The sequence below is a fragment of the Arachis ipaensis genome, chromosome B05, assembly GCF_000816755.2.
Source record: "Arachis ipaensis cultivar K30076 chromosome B05, Araip1.1, whole genome shotgun sequence".
NCBI lineage: Eukaryota > Viridiplantae > Streptophyta > Magnoliopsida > Fabales > Fabaceae > Arachis > Arachis ipaensis.
This window is the reverse complement of record NC_029789.2, coordinates 13,549,353-13,556,727: the sequence shown is the minus strand read 5'-3', so window position 1 is coordinate 13,556,727 and position 7,375 is coordinate 13,549,353. Positions and strand designations below refer to the sequence as shown.

Sequence of the window (7,375 nt, the reverse complement as noted above, 5' to 3'; positions counted from 1 at the left end):
TTGGTTGGCGGAAGCCAGTTGGGAGCAAAAGAAAGAAACTGAAACATGGCTTTTATATATATATAACCAATGTCATTAAAGGAACAAAGAAAGAAAAGAAACGTAGCTTGTAAGTATATATACATATTTATATATAATCATGACACATAAGCTCCTCATGTGTCACTTTAATACTAATTAATCATTCTTTTTTCATTAATAAGCAAGATCGAACCATTTTCTCAAGAAAAGAAAGAGAAATGACCGTGGGTGAGGGAGAGAATTATGGAACCTCTGGAATTCCGGCTCTAATTTCTTACGATCCGTAATTCTAATAAAAAATATAATTCGATAAAAGTGTTTGTATTTTTTTTTCTCTGTGTTAGTATCATTTTTGTTTGGTATAAATTGACAGTGACATAGTTTTTCTTTTTTTTTTGAGTTTGGCCAATTGAAATTTTAAGAAGCATAGACAATTTCTAACATTTTTTTCTTCAGCAGCTCGATCAAAAAATTTTTTCGCAATTTTTGTTGACTTTGATTTCGTACGGAAGTAGGGGGTTCGTTTTAAAATTATATGTTTTTAATTCATGAATGCTCAAAAGTTTAATGAGTAATTACAAATAATTTATAACTGTTTGGACTGATTGAATGACAAATTTATGTTGAATTTGTGACTGTAAAAATAATTGAATTTGATGAATATGTGTTTGATTTTCTGAATGTTGGAGAATGCTAAAGATTCTGATTTATAGCTGGTTGTGATGAGAATTGTCGAAATTGTGACTGTGAATAAATTATGTGTATGTTTTAGTAAAATGATGTAAAAATTGAGAATAATGTATGGATTGAGATAAGTTAAGGAATGATAAAAGTGACGGAGCCGTGAGGGTGGTGAAGTCTATTTTAAGGAGAGGTTCTGTCAAGTTCTTGTAAAAATATGTGATTTTATTTTAGAAACCTTATTTACAAGCTTATTTTAAAAAATGACTCTATATTAGAAAAAGATTTGTTTACATATTTATTCATAATTGAAAAAAGGGTTTTTGTATTAAAAATTTGACTTATTGAAAGTGATTTTTGAGAATTGAAAATGAATTTATAATATTGAATTTGATTTGTTTGAATTATCAAGAAGGAGCTTTTGAGAATTGAAGATGGTTTAGCAGGAACCCTTGAAGGATGGCAAAGTCCAAATTTTAGAGTAAATGTTGTAGAAAATTTTATAAAACTCTGGGGTTTGTTTAAAGCGTTATTTAAAAGAAAATTTGATTCAAAAATCATATTAATGGATTTCGGTTTATTAAGAAAAGATTTTGTTTTAAGTTAGGAATTGAGTTTGGTTTATTAAGAAAACGAGTTTTATCTTGATTAAAAGTTAAAGAAGTTTGAGTATTTGGAAAATTAAAGGTTTTGATGCTAAAACTGAAAGTATACCTATAAGGTGATGTGGAGGTAAGAGTAATTGATTATTTGGTGATGCGGAGGTATGTGCAATTAAGTGGTGATGCGGAGGTATGTTTAATAATATAGGTGATGTGGAAGTGTGTGTATGTAATTGGTGATGTAGAGGCATAATACAGAAGAAAATGAGAAGCCATGTACGAAATAAATAACTGAAACAAATAATGAATCATGAAAAGTGTATGTCGAATGGTCTTGTGTCAAAGTGCTAATGCAGAAATGCCCGCCTGACTGATAGCCTAAGATTGCTAATGCGGGAATGTCTGCCTAACCGATAGCTTATTGTATGTTGAATGGGCCTTTGTGCCAAATTGCTAATGCGAAAGTGCCCGTCTAACTGATAGCCTGAGTTGCTAATGCGAGAATGTTCGCCTAACTAATAGCCTGTTTCTACCGTGATGCCAAGATATCCTAACTGACATGGGTTCGCCCATAATAATAATTGTGCCTGACTGACACCGTAAAGAAACCATATTCAGGGTTCGCCCTGAATAACATCGGGTTATGGGTAGACAACCGACGCGTGAGTTCATGGCCTGCTTAGGACAGACATGCATCATATTTTGTTTGCGTATTTGCATTTGGTTGTGTTTTGCTTGTTGGATTTCCTCTGTAATTATGCTAGTTGTCTTATTCTGCCTTACTTGTGTGTTCAATTGGATCTCTGATACTATTAGTTTTTTGTTTGTAAATGAGTTTTGTTTTAAGTTCGAAAATTTAAAGAAAGCAATTAATTATCTAAAGTAGAATTAAAAAGTATTTTCAAAGGTTTGATAAAAGAATAGTTTACCGAGTAAAGTCAATTATTGCTATGTGAGTATATATGTTTTTGTAATTAAGATTTTTAAAGTAAAGACCTTTCGTTTTCTTGATTAAAATTCTAATTCGCATTCGCGAAGTCTCAATATTAAATAAAGATAGTATAAAATAAAAAGGGTTAGAGGTAAGTAACGCCTAAACTTTTAGGTAGCGTTTGTTTTAAGGTACTGAGACAAAGATTGGGAGATTGAGACTCAGTATCATGTTTGTTGTTTCAAAGACTGGTACTAAAATTTCTGTCTTTGTCCCTAAAATTTCAGTATTTCAGTACCTCCAAAAAGTAAGGACAAAGGGGACTAAAATTTTTAGAGATGGAGACTGAAACTTTAATAACATTTTATACCTAAAATATCCTCATTTCAATTAATTAATTCTAATTTTATTTTTTGTACAAATTAAATTAGAGTTTCATTCTTGTTTTAATTTCTGTCTCCCAATTTGCACCAAATAGAATACTGAAATTTATTTCAATTTCTGTCTCTTAGTCTCTGTCTCTCAGTCTCAATCTTTTCGTCTCTGTCTCTCCACCAAACGCTACCTTAGTACGATCATAAAATACTAAAAGTTAGGGTGTTACACTTACTCTTGAAACTCTATGATAGCTAAATATGCACAAAATGGATGATCAGATAAGGCATTCAATGTTTTCAGTGGTATGGTGAAGAGTGACGAGGTCAGATATAATGCTGTGACATTGTCGACGGATGAAAAAAAAGAAAGACATAGATAGAATCCTTTACAGATTTAGGATTAGGATTATAAATTGGGAGTAAGGACCAAATTAGGTAGGAATTGGAATGAGTACACGTTAGCTAGTCATTATAACTGTTCAGCGTGGCAAAATTTTAGCCACGCTAATACTCCGACAGCTAGCTCCACACCGAAAATAACATAGGGATTATTATAGTACCCAAAACTCTACCTGAGGGATCACTATAGAAAAATTTAGCTCTCCAGAATAATTTCAGGTCGCGTGATGGAGATTTATTCTCCCACACAAGGAGCCAAACTCTCACTCCTTCCTAACAGCTGCACAATAGCGCGTTGGCAAAAATTTGGGATTTGCTGAAAATGAGTTAATTTGTACCTCGGAGGATCCATTAAGGAGACCAAGCATGGCTGAGGTTGTCCAGGCCCTTGAGTCCATTAGAAATGGATTGGGAGCACACTGCACACTAAGCTACTTGCTAATTGGTTGTGTTATAGAAGCAGCAACACAAAAATTCTTTTTCATTCATTTTTATATTGTCATTGTTTTTTTCTCTTCATAAAATTGGGTACATTTTGCAATAAAAGGCATTTGTTTCATTCCATTGTCTCAGGTGTTTTCAAGTGGAAAACAAAATTTGCACATTGTATTTAAAAATGAACATGCTTGGAATTACTGATCATCTTAGCATGGTTCGGTTTCTAATATTTTACCATTTCTTCTTTGCCATCTTTGTTTTATTGTGTATCCTTCGCTTTTCATGGTTGTAAATTTTGGACACACCACACCACCTGCATCAATTCATGCCAAATCATGTTTTTGGATTTGGCATTATGTACCTTGATCACGTTGCCCCAATTCATAAACATATTCCCATATTCCCAATTTCCCATTCCAATACCGCTAATGATGATGCTTATAACTCTCCGTGGTATACAAATTAATGCAACATATACAAATGGTATCAAAATGAACAGTCATATACACATTATTAAGTAGGTCAATTATAATGTACAGATCTAAATTTATACAAATTTTATAGAGATTCTATTTTAGTCACAATCTAAGTGAGGTGCTGTAAGTTAGAAAAATATCTTGCTAGAATATTTTATTACCATTAGTTAGTTAAGCATTTGATTAGAGGAATGAGGTAGATAGGATTATGCTAGCGGCTTTGGAAATACAGATTTTAAAAAACACACAAATATTTGTATTAATTGATTAATATTAATTTATATATCTCATAATTAATTAGGGGATAAAATTTTAAACTTTAAACCAAATTATAAAATTTATTATTTTTAATATTCACAATCAACAACCACACTTTTAAAAATATTTCTATAATGGTATTATAGTTTTATATTATTTGCATTACATTAGAATACATAAAAATTAAATCAATTTAATTATAATAGTAATGATAATAGTTTGGATAACTTTGTAGTATTAATATATCAATTATCGGATATATATGATTAAACTTTATAACTAAAATCTTGTTAACATATTATCATTATGTATTTCTAAGCTTAACAAAAAGAATTCATCTAAAAAGTGTCACAAAAGGCATTTGTTAATAGGTTTATTATTAATAGCAAATTTTGTAATTTTTTTTAGAAATGACGATTTTTAACTCTTTAATAAAAGTTTTTTAAAATTAAATACCTTATTATCAAGTGATCTATGTTGTTAAATGATAGGATTGTTATCATAGTTATAAGAATTGAACCGATTAGATTATTAGTTCATTAGTTTATTGGTTCAATTGATGAGTCACTAATTAAATCGATAAAATTAGTTCTATATAAATAGTAAATTACAATAATATCTAAAAAAATTATTATAATAATTTTACTGTATGATTAATAATTAGCATACAAAATAACAAAAAATACCGTAATTTAACAACAAGAAGAGTATATAGTATAAAAAAGATTTAGGTTCAAATTACATCTTCATCAATTTTTGACACCAAATAAATTTTTTTTGTAGTATAATTTTTTTTCCAAATCAACAATATTACTTTTGTTGATTCACATTTTAAAATTTTTACAGTACCTTTTTTAATATAAGAGTCCAATATTTCTTATTTAATCAAGGTTTAAGATTCACTTTCAAATTGGTTATAATCTGTTGAATAATGAATTATTTTTACCCATGACATAATATTAAATTATAATTTAGTAATAATCGATAAATAAAATAGTTTCCAGTTTTGATGTTCCAATATTTTCACATATTTATTTCGTTTATTCTCTAAAGGAAAAAATTGATATTGAAGTATAAATAAACTTTTTTAATTATTATATACAGCTATACTAACGAAAAAATTAGAGAGTATATTCTAACAATTTAAATTTCTTATAAAATCTATAACTTATTTATGTCCTTTATTATCAAACAGATTATTTTAACATATACTACAGGAAATAATTCTAATTATAATTTAGAAATATTATTTTTATTTTTAACTGAAATGAGTATTTTATTTTTGGTGTCTATTTATTTTAAAAATGAGTGAAAAATGCATAGCTTATAAATAAAGTTGAAATATTTTTTTTAATTTATTATAAAAAAAATTTCAAAAAGGGACACCACCGTACCCATAGCATATTTGATCAAACTCTATTTTGTTCTGCCGTCGTTTCACAGGTAAATCTGTTCATTTGTTATTGTATCTCAATCATAAATTCCCTCTAAATTAGGAAAGAAATTTGTAAAAAAATTATCAATCCATTCAATGTAAATAAAAGATTTTTACCTAAATATTGTCAATTTTAATTTGGTTTAAAGTTAAAATGTTGTCAAATAATTTAACTTAGTTTAAAATTAGACAATTTTTCACTTTTCAAAAAATAAAAAAAAAAAATACTAAACCAGTGAATAAACTTTAAAGCAGGTAAAAATTAAATAACTTACTTTTTTCGTGATTGAGTGCCAAATATTATCTGTTGTATGAGTGACAACGTCCATATAGCTTCTGTCAATGCCTCAGCTTGCTTCTGGGACACTCCGTACTTGTTAAGTGGACGAACCTAGAAACAAAAAATTAAAATTGAATTAATAGAAAATCTATTAAAAACACAACAACAATAATAAAATCTTATCGTTTACAATAGCAAAACAGTTGAGGTAGACAAGCCGTTTTATTGACCTTACAAAATCCGAAAATCTTTCTACTATTATATGCTTTAATCCAATGAAATTATGAAAGTATTTAATAAAATTGAAAGAGTATCTAATAAAATTGAGAGAGTACGTAAAGAATACTATATTTCTTATTCAATTTAAAATAGAAAAAAATAATACATAAAAACAAAATAAACTAACAGAATAACAACAACAATAACAAAGTCTTGTCGCTTATAATAGTAAAACAGTCGAAATAGATAAGCTGTCTCATTGACTTTACGAAATTAAAACATCTTTCTATCATTATATGTCTTAATCCAAAGAAATTATCAAAGTATTTAATAAAATTGAAAGAGTACGTAATAAAATTAAAAGAGTACGTAAATATAACTGTATTTCTTATTCAATTTAAAATAGAGAAGAATGATACACAAAAATAAAATAAATTAATAGAATTTTGAATTTTAAAGTACGACTAACAAACCAATAAAGTTTTGAATTTTAAACTTCTTTGTAACTTCTGATAGTTGCTAGTAGTGACGGACCCAGACAAATTTTATAACGGAAACAAAAATATAATAAAATTTAGGTATAGATATATTTTATTTTTTTGCTTCCTACAATAGTTAATAAGTTATGAACTAATCCGTCATGAATTTGAGTTCTATATAATAGTGTTTGGTGAAGAGATAGAGACGGAAAGACGGAAACGGAGAGACAGAGACCAAGAGATAGAGATTGAAATAAATCTCAATATTTTGTTTGGTGCAAAATGGGAGACAGAAATTGAAACAAGAATGAAACTCTAATTTAATTTGCACAAAGAGTAAAATTGGAATTAATTAATTGAAATGAGGATATTTTAAGTATAAAATGTTATTAAAGTTTTAGTCTCCATCTCTAGAAATTTTAGTCTCCTGTGTGAAATATTGAAATTTTGGAGACAAAGACATAAATTTTAGTACCAGTCTGAACCAACAAATATGATAGTGAGTCTCAATCTCTCCGTCTTTATCTTAATACCTCAGAACAAATGCTACCTAATAAGAGTTTGCAATTGGTCAACGAGTTGTTAATACAAGACGAAATTCGAACTCCCAATACTTGTTTAAGTGGATGACTAAACTGTTTATTTGACCAACCCAAATTGGTTTAGATATATTTAAAATTTTAAATTAGAACTATTTATACATGTTGATAAAAACTAGAAAAATACACACAATCATTTATTATAGTTTTTAAAATAATAAAAAGATAATTTCACACATA

General features: G+C 28.1%; 1 pseudogene; it reads left to right on the top strand.

Moving 5' to 3' along the window:
* The window catches only part of LOC110271924, a 27,830-nt pseudogene extending 24,838 nt beyond the window's left edge, over window positions 1–2,992 (top strand).